At 33.4% G+C, this 16917-nt stretch overlaps 1 long non-coding RNA gene across 3 annotated transcripts; it reads left to right on the top strand.

Annotated features, from left to right (window-relative positions):
- Positions 1 to 1190: 1190 nt before the first annotated feature.
- Positions 1191 to 4427, top strand: LOC137487867 (uncharacterized). 3 transcript variants are annotated; one of them, XR_012392590.1, is made up of 6 exons: positions 1191 to 1252; positions 1982 to 2083; positions 3045 to 3171; positions 3357 to 3442; positions 3751 to 3793; positions 3891 to 4427. It is a non-coding gene; the product is annotated as an uncharacterized lncRNA (long non-coding RNA). The 3 variants fall into 3 exon arrangements; XR_012392589.1 differs by lacking the exon at positions 1982 to 2083 and having other exon boundaries at positions 1191 to 1228; XR_011006629.2 differs by lacking the exon at positions 1191 to 1252 and having other exon boundaries at positions 1767 to 2083.
- The last annotated feature ends 12490 nt before the right edge of the window (positions 4428 to 16917 follow it).

Here is a 16917-nt window from a genome sequence, read left to right as displayed (position 1 = left end):
CACATATTTATCCATTCAAATCTGCATTTAGAGCCACGACAAACCTTCTTTCTGTCTCCAGGCCAGAATATGATCTTCTGTACGGTCATCCTGCATTAATGTGTGATGACAAATGACCGCTTCTCGGCTTTCATCTCATTTTCAATCCATGCAAACTTCAGCCATTATTAGTTTCTCCAAAGGCCCTTTTTCCCTTTCGCCTTCTGGCTTGTAATTGGCTTTCAGTATCTGAGGAAATGTAGGAGAGAGAAGAAAGTGTCAGGGAAAAAAGGAGAATGTCTCATTTGCATTAACTTCATTACCGCTCTCTTAGAGTTATATTTAAACAAGTCCCGGCCAGCGCACACAAGAGCTTTTCCCTGTATTTTATTCTGAGAGGTGGTGTGTAGCCCTCGGCTCCCGCTTCTAATTGATGTAAATGAAAAAAAAAAAAAAAAAAAACACAGCAGCTCGAGAGCTTTGACCTTGTTATATGGGGTGACTAACCCCAATTAATCAAAGATTCTTTCGAGATGCTTCAAGCTAATAAATAGCAGGGCGAATCAAAAGTCCTGTGGTTTTTCTGGCTGTGGAGTGATTACCAGAGTGGATTAAAGAGAGCGGAGGAGATGAGGAGCTTTTCTGATCAAATCTGTGCTGAAAGAGCCAAAGACATGGAGAAAGACAGGTCAGTCAAGAGGGGGATTAAAAAAAAATACAGGAGAAAATACAAACAAAATGCATGCATGTGCATACACATACAGGCACACGTTCACACACACAGGCCTGTATGCATGAATGTATGTAAGAGTTATTGTATATTTATTTTTGATGTTTTCTTTTATTAATAAATACATTCAAATGAAATTAAATCACATTAAAACATTAACCTATGTGTCAGAATTTATTTATTTATATGTTATTGATTTATTTGATGTTTTGGTATTTTGTTTTATTTATAAATATTAAAATTTAAAATTAAGCTATAAATATGAGCCTGCACAGCAAATCCATCAGAGTTAAATTCTCGGTGTTGAAGCATTTGAGAGTAAAGTGTTGACGTTAAAGAGTTAGATTTTGATAAATGAATATAATAAGAGTTAGAATTGATTTTATTCAGTGCGAAATCAAGGAGTTATCTTTTCAACACTTGGTGGTGTTATTTCCAACATCCGGGAATTCATGCAGCCCCAGTCACTGAAGAATTTTCCAGACGCCATTTTCCATCTGAGGTTTAGAACAGCAACTGGTGAGTCAAACTACCTAAATGTTGGTATTTTACTGACTTTCTTTAAGGAAATACAGTTGTAAACATGTTGTTAAGTTAATAACTTTAGAATGGAGTGACAATTTTAAACTTTTGCGGTTCATTCATGGTCGTTTGTGTATCTAGCTTAACTGCATTACTATTGACTTCTTTTCAAGAATGTTTTTATATATGCTCACGCATACATAGTGCATAAAAACATCAAATGTACATGTTCAACACATTTCTGTCACGCTTAATGCCATTTTGTGCGTTGTTACCCATCTGTAAAATAAAATCGACACTTCTCCTTTAATTCCAAGCAAACTAGCGAGGGAATCCCCGGAGCCGCCTAACGTTAGCCTAAAGCAGGTCGCACACCAGAAGCGCCGCTCGGCGCCGCGACACGGCGCGTACATGACAGTTTAAGGTATCACACACCAGACGCGCACATTCGAATGATATTTAACATGAAACTAATCAGATGGCGCTCTGTGGCGCGGCTGAAAAATGAACTGCGCCGCGCAGCGCCACGTATTTTAGAATTCTAATCATAGGTTTCTATCAGGATACACACACCGGCGCCGCAAGTCGGCGGCTGTCGGCGGCGCCCGGCGACGGCTCAGGACGCAGTTCATTTTTCAGCCGCGCCACAGAGCGCCATCTGATTAGTTTCATGTTAAATATCATTCGAATGTGCGCGTCTGGTGTGCGATACTTTAAACTGTCATGTACGCGCCGTGTCGCGGCGCCGAGCGGCGCTTCTGGTGTGCGACCTGCTTAACTTACTCTGCCCGGATGCTAACGGCAACACAGGACGGTTTCCATAAGCTCTGGAGAGTTTCTAAAACATATCTGGTGAGTAAATGAACATATGCTTACTTGTAAAAGGCTTCCTGACTGAAACAAATGATTGTTTGTTATTCGTGTACGTTAATTTGGTTATTTTAAACACCGCGGCCCTTTTAAACTTGTTCATTCGTGGCCGTCCATATACCGTTAACGTTAGTCCATAACTTAGACTCGTGTGATAACGTACGCTTGAATTATATTAAGTGTTGACAACCATTAAAGTCGGAATGTTAACATTAATGTCTTTAAATGACCGCGTTTGCACTTTCTCAGACATTTAACGTTACAGAAGTCTCCCGGAAGTTGCGGGACTAACGTTAACGTTTTCCCGCAAATGCACAGAGACTCCCAAATGCCCAAGTAGATGCCCGCAAATGAATGATAATCTCCCGGAAATCGCGCGTCTCCCGCCCGGTTATTAAACACTTTGCACACCCCTCTCCACCGCATCCCTCTCAGCTCTTCAGGTACGTCGCGCGCAAGTCACCCCCACCGCTCTTCAGGTACGTCGCGCGCAACTCATCCCATTGCTCTTCAGGTACTCATCTCTCCCGCTACCTCCCGCAAATCAACTCTGTATCCCCCGAAAATGACTTTTCCCAACTCGGGATGTCTGACGTTAGTAAGTTAGGCTATTTCTGTTGTCAGGAACATCTTAGTCAAGCTTTTTCTCCCGCATGATATTGTGCTTAAAACTATAGGCTAAACTTAGCATGTACTGTACACAACATTTCCGTTTTATTAGTGCGTTGTAAACAGCCACCTGTCTGTAAAATTAATTAACTGATTCATATTTGAGCAGCCTAATGATGATACAGGTTTGATTTGTAGATTTATTATCAATAATCAACATCTGAATCAAAAGATATGTGAAAATGTGTGAGTCATACTGTGATGTTCATCTCTCTTTTTTATCTGAAGGTTATGCATATGTGTTAGATACTAATGTGTTGTTGTTTTTTAACAGCCACAGTTCTCTGTACAATAACACAAGACCCTGTGACGGTGGCTGATTAGAGACGGATGGTGTATTTCCAGAGTTGGTGAAATGACCAAGCACACCTTCTTGGTCATATGTGGTGATAATAATGAAGGTATGTTTGAGTAAGTTAGTTAAGTTCTGTATTTGTTTCACAATAAGCTGAGAGGGTATTAGAGCATTAGAGAATAACAAATGACATGAAGGTGATAAGTTTTGTATTGTGGGTGAACTGTTACTTAAATAATGTTTTGCTCTTTGCTCTGCACTTTTTCTCTTCTGCTTATCCTAATATTTTAGATTATATTTGGACCTGAAACATCTGCTAGACTCCAGGAAAGGTGGCGTCAATACTGGACCTGAAAGGGCCTAACAAGTTGAATCTGGTAAAGAAACACGCACACACACACACACACACACACACACGCACGCACACGCTTACAGAAAACTGTAAGTTTATGAATATTTTTTACACTGTGGCCAATATTTTGGGGAAGTCAGCATCACTAAATGATATAAAAGATTTTAAGCTCCTCTAAATTTTGCTCCAATTGTTGTGTTAAATTGAGGATTCTGGACAGACAGGTGCCTGTTTTTCCAGTTCTAGTCATAGTGGTTAACCTACTTGTTTTTGGAGATCCAACAGTGATGTATGTGTTTTTTCTACTTTTCTATATCCTGTCACCTCATCCAGCTGGGAGAGTCAAGTTGTGGATCATCATGAAGATTTTCAAAAGGTGAGTTTAGATTTCTTGAATGTTTTATTTACTTTAAATGTTCTTTTAAATATATCATAGAATTTAATTGCAATTTGTTTTCAAACATTTTTCTTAGTCATGCTGGAGTCTTGAAGAGTTCTTAGATGAGCATCACCCTACAGTATATCCGTGCATCAGGAACCACCAGACGAGCGATCAGCAGCTACTACTGTACATCGTCATGGATAAAAAGGTCATCCTGTGGCTGGGAAGCACATCTTTCACAGGACATGCTTGATGAGATTTCCTAGCTCCAGTTTGTTTTCACACAAGTTTACAGCATTTATACCTTCATTTAAACTGCTGTGTTTGATATGGAGGACCAAGGAAACACCAGAAGTGAAAGATTTGCACGCCAAGTTGTTTAAAATGTAATTTCAGAAGAAAACTATGAGTTCAGAAGAAAACTATGAGTTCAGAAGAAAACTATGAGTGACGATATATTGAACTTTCAAATTGCTCTGATGAAACATCAAGTTTGGACATCATATTTTGTTGATATTGTCTTTACTAATAAAACATTTAAAGCATATTTGACATTGTTCCATTTTAAAAATTGAATGAATTGTTGAAGTTGTGAATGTTTTCAAATAAAATGTTTTTTATTTTGTAATTTACAGTCTATTTGACCTTTTTTACCATATTTACACTCAAGAGAGTTGAATAAAATAACAATATATTACACCAGGTGGTGTTAAATATAGTTACATTTTTTAACTCTGCCCTGAGTTAAAATTAACCCTTACTTCAGTGTCAATGTGCCAACCCTTTTGAAAGTGTTGATTTAAGTCTGTTTTGAGTGGACCCCATGAGACACTTTCAAAGTGTTGAAATTAACACCCATAGAGTTGTTTTGGGTCCCCATATTTTGCTGTGTGTGTGGCAGAATTAATCATTTAATTAATCAATTAATTAATTAATAATTAAATTAATTATTTATGCTTTTTTAATTTATATTATTTATAAATATTTAAATTTAATTGAATTAAAATACTAGCTTGTGTGGCAGAATTATGTATGTATGTATGTATGCATTCATTAATTCATTCATTCATTCATTTATTCATTTATTTATTTATTTATGCTTTTTTATTTTGTATTATTTAAAAAATATTTAAATTCAATTGAATTAAAATACTAACCTGTGTGGCAGAATTATAAATTTATTTATTTATTTATTTATTTATTTATTTATTTATTTATTTCATTAAATTTATGAATTCATATTTTATTTGCCTTATATTTTAAATTAAATTAAAATTAAACTAAAATACTAGGCTGTGTGGCAGAATTTATTTATTTATTTATTTTTGATGCTTTAACTAATTTTTTATAAATATTTTAATTCAATTGATTTAGATACTAGCCTGTGTGGCAGAATAATTAATTAGTTCATTCATTAATTAATTCTGCCACACACGCTAGTATTTAATTCAAATTAATTTTAACATGTTTATTTAAAATGTATTTTATTTAAATTATATTTTAATACATTAATTAAATTCAAATAAAAAAATAAATAAAAAAACTAGCCTGTGTGGTGGAGTTTTTTATAAAATAAATTTAATTATTTATTTATTTATTTATTTATTTATTTATTTATTTATTTATTTATTTATGATGTTTTGTTTTATTTTGGTGTTTAAATAATTTATTTTTTATATTAGTTTATTTATTATAATTGTTATTATTACTATTATTATTATTATTATTATTATTATTATTTACACACGTGTGTATCATTCATTTTATTTTAATTTATTTAATTTAGATTTTTTAAATTATTCGATTTATTTATTATTTGTCACTGATTCAGATCAAAATGTAAACAGTACTAAGTGAATTATTTTAGTTGAAAGTATTGTTTATATGTGTATTTACAGCTAAATCTATTTTCATTTTTTTTGTCTCAGAAAGCTTATTTTCAGATCATTTCTCCAGTCTTCAGTCTCACATGATCCTTAAAAAATCAGTATAATATAATACAATCAATTGAATAAATTTAATAAAAAAAAATCTTTTTTTTTATTTATTATTATTATTATTATTATTATTATTATATTGTTATTTTTATCATTCATTTTTTTTTTTTTTTTTTTTACAGCAATAAACTACAGGTCTGATTAATGCTGGATTATGATTGGCTGATGGTCACTCTCAGGCATTGGGTTAATTGTCAGATAAACTCACAGCTAAAGTAGTTCCAGCAGTTTTAGAACACATTACAGCTCCATATCACTCCACTGAATGATTAGAGTTATTCCACAGCTACCACAGTCAGAAATCACATCAGAACACAACAGAAGGAGGAAGAGGAGATGTGAAGGACACTAGTGCTACACACGGGAGACGCTTGAGGAGGACACACACCTGACAAATAAACTCTCAAACACAACATCTGTACAGTGGAGGCCAGTGAGCACAATAACCCCCTAAACTATTAAAATAATTGTTCTTATGATTAATTTGTAGTGTTTTAGATAATTAAGCAACATCACTAGTCACTTTACACATCACATTTACTAAAAAGTGTCTAAATAATTAACGTCTATATATATATTAGCGTGTTTGTTTTTCCTCAGATTATACGTCCTATAAATAATTAGCAGTGCACAGCAGATTTTGTGTCCCTAATAAAGCCTGATTGAGCGAATGGAAACCTACCAAGCTCACGAACAAGAGGGACAAAACGCCGATTCAAAAAGACGTGAAACATTAGCGCTCCAAGTAGTGTGTGAAAAATTAATGACCCCCCTCTATACAGTGTCCTCTTGTAATACAGCGCGATTAGCAGCACTTTTATTAGCGCTGGAGGAGACGCACATGAACACAGTCACCGGCCTCTACGGTGTCGCATCAAAGTCATCGCGAAAGCGGATTAATTTACAGCCCATTCAATTAACCAGAGATACAGAGCTGACCGGAGAGATCTCAGGTAACACATAGCTCGCCAAACACCCGTCCTGCAGTGACCGGCGGAAACAAAACACTCCGGGAGATGCCAGTGGGTGGAGAAAACCACACACAAAAAAAAAACATGTCAAGGAGGGAAAAAAATAAGCCAAGGTAAACATACAAGCCAGGTACAAAAGCAGAGACGTGGACTGTCTGGCCTGGTAATGAAATGAATTTGTCACCTCATTGTCGGTAACAATAGGCCTAATTGAAATGAGCCTGTCCCTCGCATGCATCTGGCACATTAAGCATTCGCTAAGATATGCTGATTCTTACTCGCGTTGAATTATTTAGAGACTGCTCCTCTCTTACAAACAGGGACAAACAAAAGGCCTGGCTCTCGCTCTCCATGTGCTGAAGATAAGCAGAGCAGACGCGCCATCTTTATCTGGGTCCATCAAACCCAGCGAGAGTCGGAACACATCATCATCATCTTCATCATCATCATCTCTACGACAAACTACAACAGTCCACGTGATCAGCTCTAAACAGAAATGCGAATTCCAAAGTGTAACAGTGTAGCTTAGCAACATTCCAAACTCAAACCCATGTAGTTTAATGTGATTTGATAAATGTAACAGTTTAGGTGCGATTTTAAAAGTGTAACATTGTACTTTAGTGTGATTTTAAAAAGTAACATTGTAGTTTAGTGTGATTTAAAAAAAATGTAACAGTTTAGGTGTGATTTTAAAAGTGAAACATTGTAGTTTAGTGTGATTTTAAAAGTGAAACATTGTAGTTTAGTGTGATTTTAAAAGTGAAACATTGTAGTTTAGTGTGATTTTAAAAAGTAACATTGTAGTTTAGTGTGATTTTAAAAGTGAAACATTGTAGTTTAGTGTGATTTTAAAAGTGAAACATTGTAGTTTAGTGTGATTTTAAAAAGTAACATTGTAGTTTAGTGTGATTTTAAAAGTGAAACATTGTAGTTTAGTGTGATTTTAAAAGTGAAACATTGTAGTTTAGTGTGATTTTAAAAAATGTAACAGTTTAGGTGTGATTTTAAAAGTGTAACATTGTAGTTTAGTGTGATTTTAAAAGTGAAACATTGTAGTTTAGTGTGATTTTAAAAAGTAACATTGTAGTTTAGTGTGATTTTAAAAGTGAAACATTGTAGTTTAGTGCGATTTTAAAAGTTAACATTGTAGTTTAGTGTGATTTTAAAAGTGAAACACTGTAGTTTAGTGTGATTTTAAAAAGTAACTATGTAGTTTAGTGCGATTTTAAAAGTGAAACACTGTAGTTTAGTGTGATTTTAAAAGTGAAACATTGTATTTTAGTGCGATTTTAAAAGTGAAACATTGTAGTTTTGTGCGATTTTAAAAGTGAAACATTGTAGTTTAGTGTGATTTTAAAAGTGAAACACTGTAGTTTAGTGTGATTTTAAAAGTGAAACATTGTAGTTTAGTGTGATTTTAAAAGTGAAACACTGTAGTTTAGTGTGATTTTAAAAGTGAAACACTGTAGTTTAGTGTGATTTTAAAAGTGAAACATTGTAGTTTAGTGCGATTTTAAAAGTGAAACATTGTAGTTTTGTGTGATTTTAAAAGTGAAACATTGTAGTTTAGTGTGATTTTAAAAGTGAAACACTGTAGTTTAGTGTGATTTTAAAAGTGAAACATTGTAGTAACATTGTAGTTTAGTGTGATTTTAAAAGTGAAACACTGTAGTTTAGTGTGATTTTAAAAGTGAAACACTGTAGTTTAGTGTGATTTTAAAAGTGAAACACTGTAGTTTAGTGTGATTTTAAAAATGAAACATTGTAGTTTAGTGCGATTTTAAAAGTGAAACATTGTAGTTTTGTGCGATTTTAAAAGTGAAACATTGTAGTTTAGTGTGATTTTAAAAGTGAAACACTGTAGTTTAGTGTGATTTTAAAAGTGAAACACTGTAGTTTAGTGTGATTTTAAAAATGAAACATTGTAGTTTAGTGCGATTTTAAAAGTGAAACATTGTAGTTTTGTGCGATTTTAAAAGTGAAACATTGTAGTTTAGTGTGATTTTAAAAGTGAAACACTGTAGTTTAGTGTGATTTTAAAAGTGAAACATTGTAGTTTAGTGTGATTTTAAAAGTAAAACATTGTAGTTTAGTGTGATTTTAAAAAGTAACAGTGTAGTTTAGTGTAATTTTAAAAATATAACGTTGTTTAGTGCGATTTTAAAAAGTAACGTTGTAAATTTGTGTGATTTTTAAAAGTAACGTTGTAAATTTGTGTGATTTTAAAAAGTAATGTTGTAAATTTGTGTGATTTTAAAAAGTAATGTTGTAAATTTGTGTGATTTTAAAAAGTAATGTTGTAAATTTGTGTGATTTTAAAAAGTAATGTTGTAAATTTGTGTGATTTTAAAAAGTAATGTTGTAAATTTGTGTGATTTTAAAAAGTAACTATGTAGTTTAGTGTGATTTTAAAAATTTAAGAGTTTAGTTTGATTTTATAAGTGTAACATTGTAGTTTAGTGTGATTTTAAAAGTGAAACATTGTAGTTTAGTGTGATTTTAAAAGTAAAACATTGTAGTTTAGTGTGATTTTAAAAAGTAACAGTGTAGTTTAGTGTAATTTTAAAAGTATAACGTTGTTTAGTGCGATTTTAAAAAGTAACGTTGTAAATTTGTGTGATTTTAAAAAGTAACTATGTAGTTTAGTGTGATTTTAAAAATTTAAGAGTTTAGTTTGATTTTATAAGTGTAACATTGTAGTTTAGTGTGATTTTAAAAGTGAAACATTGTAGTTTAGTGCGATTTTAAAAGTGACATTGTAGTTTAGTGCGATTTTAAAAGTGACATTGTAGTTTAGTGCGATTTTAAAAATCTAACATTGAAGTTTAGTGTGATTTTAAAAATCTAACATTGTAGTTTAGTGTGATTTTAAAAAGTAAAATCAATGTAACACTGTATATAAACAAGATTTTTTCCATTGTGTACTATCAAGATTTTGAAGACAAATGTAAAATGTACAGTTGTGCTTAGTAAATTTCCAATACTGCTACATTGTGTCTTTGCAAGATTCAGAAGAGTTTACACCAGAGCAGTCCTTCAGATCAGATGTAGTGTTTGCCTTTTCAGACTGATCGACACATCAGTCTTTTATAAACAGATCCGGCTGCATGAGGAGCCAGCTATAGACCATAAATACAGGAGTATCAATAATAAAATTGATTTAAAATAAGTACATTGGCACGCAGATCCAGCTGCACATTAACTACAGTGAGTCTGATATAGATGTTGGCATCACATCTGGCCAGCCAGCATCTTCTCATAGTGCTTTTTCAGCAAACGCAATATGTTTTCTGGCACTGGCACCCGAGAGGCGTCTCCGCTTGATGCACCTTGCTGAACTGATGAGCCGCGCGCTGACAGATGACATTTGGTTGGAGAATGGGTTTGGCATCCGCGATACGCAACAAAGGAGACCTGGGAACGGCTGACAAAACAACGCAACAGTCCTCCACGCAGCAGCCTTTTGTTCTAATGGCCAGAGTCACGCAGGACAACCTGAAGCTGCGCTGTAAAAACAGCCTTTCCTTATTTTGTGTGTTTATTGATGGTTGTGAATTGCATAATGAGACTATAGAAAGTGACTGCAGTTTTAGCTGTTTGAAATCATGTTATATAAGAAATAATTTATAGAGAAGTCAGGAAAATAACAGAAAACACAGGCAAGTGCAGGTTGCCAGATTGATAACGCCAACAGCAGCGAGCTTGGCTGTCGAGTCTAAAGGCTCATTTAAGGCAGATTTAAACTGTGTTATAAATAAAAGTAATGGCACGAGGCAGAAGGAATTATATATGAATTATATGATTATATTATATGAATTATATATGAATATTTTCTATGTTAAAAGGAGTTTTTGTCCTATCCAACACCTGAAATGTATTCAACAAAAATGGCTTCTATTGCAGCTGAACAACAGAAAACTGACCATGATCCGCTCAGGTACGCCTCATGTGCTTTATTCAGTGTTAAATGCTAAAATTGTGAGTTTTACTGCACATTTATTGCCACACTACTGACAGCAGCAGCAGATAGTTCAGCTCAGATCTGGAGAATAAAGCGTCTGAAACTGAACTTCAGAACTGAAACATACCAAACACATATCAGTGATTCAGCTTCTACATTTAATCATTTTATTGAGCTTTAATATGTGTTCATTAGATTATAAAGCTCAGAAGTGTGCTGGAGTGCAGTGAGTGCTCTATTCTGTGCTTCTGAATGGCTGTGTTTACATTTCTGTCCTGTTTCTTCTGCTGCAAACAGACAAATTGCTCATCACTAGGCACATGAAATCTGTGCGTGCAGATTCCTGCAGCCCTTTACTGAGTCTTTACTGTATTTGCTTCTGTAAATGTGTGTAAATTTTTATTTATTCAGTTTAAAATAAAGCAATGATATCGACTAATATGAAAGTCTTGATTTATTTACAATGCAGTTTGTAAACTAATATTTCCTGTCCTTTAGTAGATATATTATATGGTAGGCTTGCTTTCTTTACAAAACAAGTGGATCTAAATATATTTGCATTGTAAACACTCAATAAAAGTTAAAAACTATTTCTTTTATTTAATAAATTAAGTTTTTAGTTACAATACTCAAAGCAATAATAATTTTGCATGCATAAAGAGAATTGAACATGCGTTACTCTAGGTGCCTCACATTTAATATTAAAACAGAAAGCAGAATTTAAGAAAATAAATGATAATAAATACAATTATACATGAAATTTAGTAAAATAAGTAAAAAAACAAAAAGAGTTTATAGATATAAAACACTATATAGTGCAAAAATACAGTATAATAAAAACAGTATATAGTGCAGAATAATTTTGATAAAGTGATAGTGTCTTAATAATATACAGTACAGGAAGGCAGTATAATGTACCTAGCAGAATGTATCCTAGCAATGTGACCTGCTCACCTAATGTTTACGTTTACGCAATATTTATATTATTTGTTAATTAAAACCAGCTCATGTGGAACTCTGAATCTGCGTCTCATTTCAGAGTCTTCGAGAGTCACACTTTGAGAGCCTTCCTGACTGAATTAATGAAATACGCTGTTTTCCACCATCTGGCAACCTGGGTTGCTGAATTATAATTGGCTAAACTGGCATTGGGCGGGTTTAATGACCAAAACAAAGACAGCCATTCTGGCAAGTAACACACAGAATTTCTGACTTCAGCATCGTTTTCCAGATAAACAAGAATGTTCACTGAGCATGTTTGAGATATTTCTGCACACATATGATGGAACAAAAAAATCTAAAAACATGAATGTCAAAGCATGTGAAGCTGCTAGCTGTTTTTACGGTGTTCTTCTGTGGGATGAGCTTTCCTTTGTTCCAGAGTGGGACTCTCAGCACGTCAGCAAAGGGTTACTCGCACAACAAACGTGACCGGATATCGTTTCTGACATGTGCTGAAGTCGCCTCAATCCTGCGCAGTGCTCGGGGAGCGAGGGGTCCATCAGGGCTCTACTCTCGGGCCGCTGAAATTTTAATAGGCCCTCGGCTCACAAATGCAGGGCAGCATGATGTTGTCACCTTGGCATATTTTATCACTGATCAAACATTAGTAGGCAGATGTTGTAAACTTGTAACTGTCTCATCAGCGGCGCTGGCGGGGCTCGGAGGCGCAGATGCTTCATTCCGCATCCACCTTTTCTGTGGGTTTAACAGGGCTTTTTCCCCACGCTGGGGTTTTGTGACACACGCTACACGTCCTTGAGATGTAAAATGGGCCAGATAGCATGTCGGGAAACAGAACATGGGCTCCTGTGAAATTTGAGCCTGAAATCAGACTGAAGAAAGTCTTTAGAAATGTGCGAAGATACAATGCTGCACTTTGATTCTGTCTTCAGAAATGTAGGCTAAACTGGTTCATTATCAATCTGTTTTTATGAATTCAGCATTACATACGATGTTATATGTTGTATTAATTTTCTGAAGATGCTGTGAGCAAACTTTCAAAAATACAGCGCTTCATGTTGTGTCCATCTCCATGTAGGGAGAGTTATGCTGGTTAATATTTTGGTGCATTTTGAATTAGTTTTTATTCTTGTTAAGCTGAATGTTGCATTATAAATTCATCTTCAGAAACTTCAGCTAAAGTTGCATTGTGAATCTGCTTTTGAAAACACGTAATGAACTCATGATTGCGTTCTTGTTCGTGAACAGTGCTGAATTTTGTATTCATTTTCTTAGGATTGTTTGGCTGAAATGTTGCATTATGAATCTCTTTAGAAACTTGCTATGAGCAAATCTTGCATGTCGTATTCATCCTTAATAACTTAGATACAATAGCCCCTTTCATACATACAGACCTTTCCGGAAATTTACCAGCAATTTTCCCGGAAAGGTGTGTATGTGTGAACAGGCCCTTTTTGTAAATACCAGTAAATTCATTCTGGCTATTTTCCTGAAAGAGAAGTTGTAAGATTACCGGTAAATTGCCGTAATGCTGCGCTGTGTAAACGCAGAAGGAAGATTGCCGGAAAGAGCACGTGCACGTCTAGAACGTGCTGACGTGAGATGTCTACTTTAGCCAATCAGAACAGTCAGACACAATCACGTCCGCACAGTTTATGAGAATAAAAGCCTTTGAATATTTTCACAGACACATTTAGCTGCTAGAAGTTAGTCAAATAACACTTATATGTTCCTCTTAATGCCAACCGTGTAAATAATTATCGATAAGATGCTTATGATAAGCTTTGCGTGTGCCCATGAAACAGCCCGTGAGCGCCAGCACACACACACATCATGCACATCTCGACATGTGAAAGTGTTTCTCTATATGTTTTCACCGTAGTTGTACACACGTAATGCATTAATTACATTTCTAAACATCCACAGAGTTTATAATGTCGTCAAATGTTTACAAATACAAGCGCAGCCGTTTAGAGCTCATTTCTGGTTAATGATGTCAGAATTTACAGCTATTTTGGACTGGATGTGTGAACGGTCTTTTCTGGAAAAATTCCGTAACGTCCTCGCCTGTGTGAACAGCTTTTTTTGATATTACCGGTAAAGTCGTTCCAGAAATTTTCCAGATATTTACTGGTATCACTCTGTGAAAGGGGCTAATGTTTCATTCTGTGTCCATCCCTATATAAAGATAATTATCATTTTAATTCATCTTAAGAGTCTTGCAAAGATAAATAGTTGCATTATGAAACAATGTCAATCCACATCAAAATTGGAAGCAACAGTTTAACTCTGTTAATAAGGTAAAACGTTGCACTTTGATTCAATATTTGAAACTTATTTGTAAACAATGTTGCAATTTGGGGAGTCACGGTGGCGCAGTGGGTAGCACAATCACCTCACAGCAAAAAAAAATAAATAAAAAAATACACTGGTTCGAGCCTCAGCTGGGTCAGTTGGCATCAGGTTTTGCATGGGTTTCCTCTGGGTGCTCCGGTTTCCCCACAGTCCAAACACCTGCGCTATAGGAGAATTGGGTAAGCTAAATTGTCTGTTGTGTGTGTGTGAATGAGTGTGTATGGATGTTTCCCAGTGTTGGGTTGCAGCTGGAAGGGCATCCACTGCGTAAAACATGCGCTGGATAAGTTGGTGGTTCATTCCACTGTGGTGACCCCATATTCTTAAAGGGACTAAGCTGAAAAAAATGAATGAAAGGATAAACGAAAAGTTGCATTTGATCTTCAGAAGCTGTTTCACCTAATCTTTAGAACAGCAGATGCAGTTTGTGCACATTTAAGTCGATATTCCTCCAGTGCTGCGATCAGACAGATTCTGCTGCATTTCAGTGTGAACCAAACATATTAAAATTGCATTTGCTCATTCATTATGTAAATAGGCTGTGCTGCTGGCAGAGTTAATTGCATCTGACATCGGTGTCTTCATCAGGCTGCGTCTCAAACGTGGACCTCCTAATAGCACGCTCTGCTTTTTTTTGGACCGTCGCCGCGCAGGGTTTGGCTTTTGTCATTTACTTTTTGACAACGCCACGTGCTGAGACCTGCTAGCCAAGTACCTTGTTGGCAATGATTGATTACCCAATATCTAATTAAACCTGATCCGATCGCTTATTATGCAGAGAGGAATAAACAAACCCAAGTCAACTGTCAGGCCGTGTGATTGATGATGCTGCCAATCCCGCTATTGTTTGGCCTAATGTCTTGACGCTTGTAACAACCGGTAGAGCTGCCTCAGACAATGTGCTCTGTCAGACCGCAAACAGATATTTGCTCATTTATTTATTTCATTCTGGGCAGGGGGATATATTATGCAGGACCTGGGGAGATTTGTTGGGTTGTTGGCCCTATTAAACCCTGGGTCCTGTGACCCGCCTTCAGGGCAGGCCTGTGTCGCTTTACTGACGGACAGGAAACAAACGGCTGACTGAAAGGGAGACGGGAAGCAAAAAGAGTTGGAAATAAAAAAGCCAGCTCAAGTCACTAAAGACACATCAACACTTCTACTGCAACTCCAGTGAAATTTGCAAGTCATTTCCTTTTTAGATAACTCATGCAGTGACTAAATTCATACTGTAAATGCATACAATTATATTAGATTGCATGTTTTTTTGTGAATTTTTTTTATTTGGTAAAATAATACAAAATAACAATGTTGTTTCATTGATGAAGTATGCTACAAACAAAATAAATAAATTTCGTTAAATAATTCAGGCAAATAATTTAAATCATTTAAATAAATATGTAAAGAACTTATTTAAAATGTTCAATTGTTTTAAATAATGCACAAATGCATGATGAGATGAATAAATAAATAAATAAATAAATAAATAAATAAATAAATAAATGCTTTTTAATATTACCAATTGTGAATTGGTTTAAATAATGCACAATTGTATGTAAAATTAATTGATGAATGCATGGATGAAAGAATAAACTATTAATAAAGTGTGTGCTTTGTAAAATTGTCATTTTGTGATAGTTTAAATAATTCACATAATTGCATGATGCAATAAATAAATGAATAAAAATATAAATATAAATGAATATAACTAAATAAATAAAAAGATACATTGTGATTAATAATAATAAAATGTATATAAATAAATAATGTTAATTAGTTAATTGATATAAATATAAGTATGAAATGAATATAAATAAATATATAAATATATATATATATATATATATATATATATATATATATATATATATATATATATATAAACACAAATAAATAAACTAATAAATTAATTATTGATAAATATAATATTACATTATTATAAATCGGTTCAAATAATGCTCAATTGCATGTGAAACAAGTGAATGAATGCATGAATAAATTAATTAAATATTTGATAAGTGTGTGCTTTAAAATTGTCATTTTGTCATGATTTAAATAATTCACATAATTGCACAATGCAATAAATGTATAAATATAAATTTTAATACATACATAAATATAAATAAATAATAAACAACTATAAATAAATAATTAAATGGAATGAAAAAAAAAAAAAAATATATATATATATATATATATATATATATATATATATATATATGTATATATGTATATATATATATATATATATATATATATATATATATATATATATGTATATATATATATATATATATATATATATATATATATATATATATATATATATATATATATATATATATATATATACGTATGTATATATATATATATATATATATATATATATATATATATATATATATATATATATATATATATATATATATATATATATATATATATATAAGTAATTAAGTATTAAAATGTGAATGAACTATTTAAAACAACTATGCTCAAGTTCAACAAATTGCGCTTTATGATATTCTTGTTTATTTATTTTAATTTTAAGAATGAAGTGACGTAAATGCTTGAGAATTGTTTTCCTCATATGTTTAGCTGAGGCTTATGCAAACATAAATAATAATAATAATAATAATAATAATAATAATAATAATAATAAAAAAAAATAATAATTCTTCTTATTCTTGTTATTAAATATCATTATTAATATTGATAACAACAACAATTTAGCAGCATCAGTATTTGCGATGCCTGTATGGTTATGACTCAAGTGCAGTTGTGTTTCTGATGCTGAAGCTGCCTCAGTAATAGGACACGCATGCGCACGTCTTCAAGGAAGGATCATTTACATTTAAATCTGCTGTGAGG

The sequence above is a fragment of the Danio rerio genome, chromosome 16 (assembly GCF_049306965.1).
Source record: "Danio rerio strain Tuebingen ecotype United States chromosome 16, GRCz12tu, whole genome shotgun sequence".
Taxonomy (NCBI): Eukaryota; Metazoa; Chordata; class Actinopteri; order Cypriniformes; family Danionidae; genus Danio; species Danio rerio.
The sequence above is the reverse complement of the archived record's forward strand: the minus strand, read 5'-3'. Positions and strand labels throughout refer to the sequence as shown.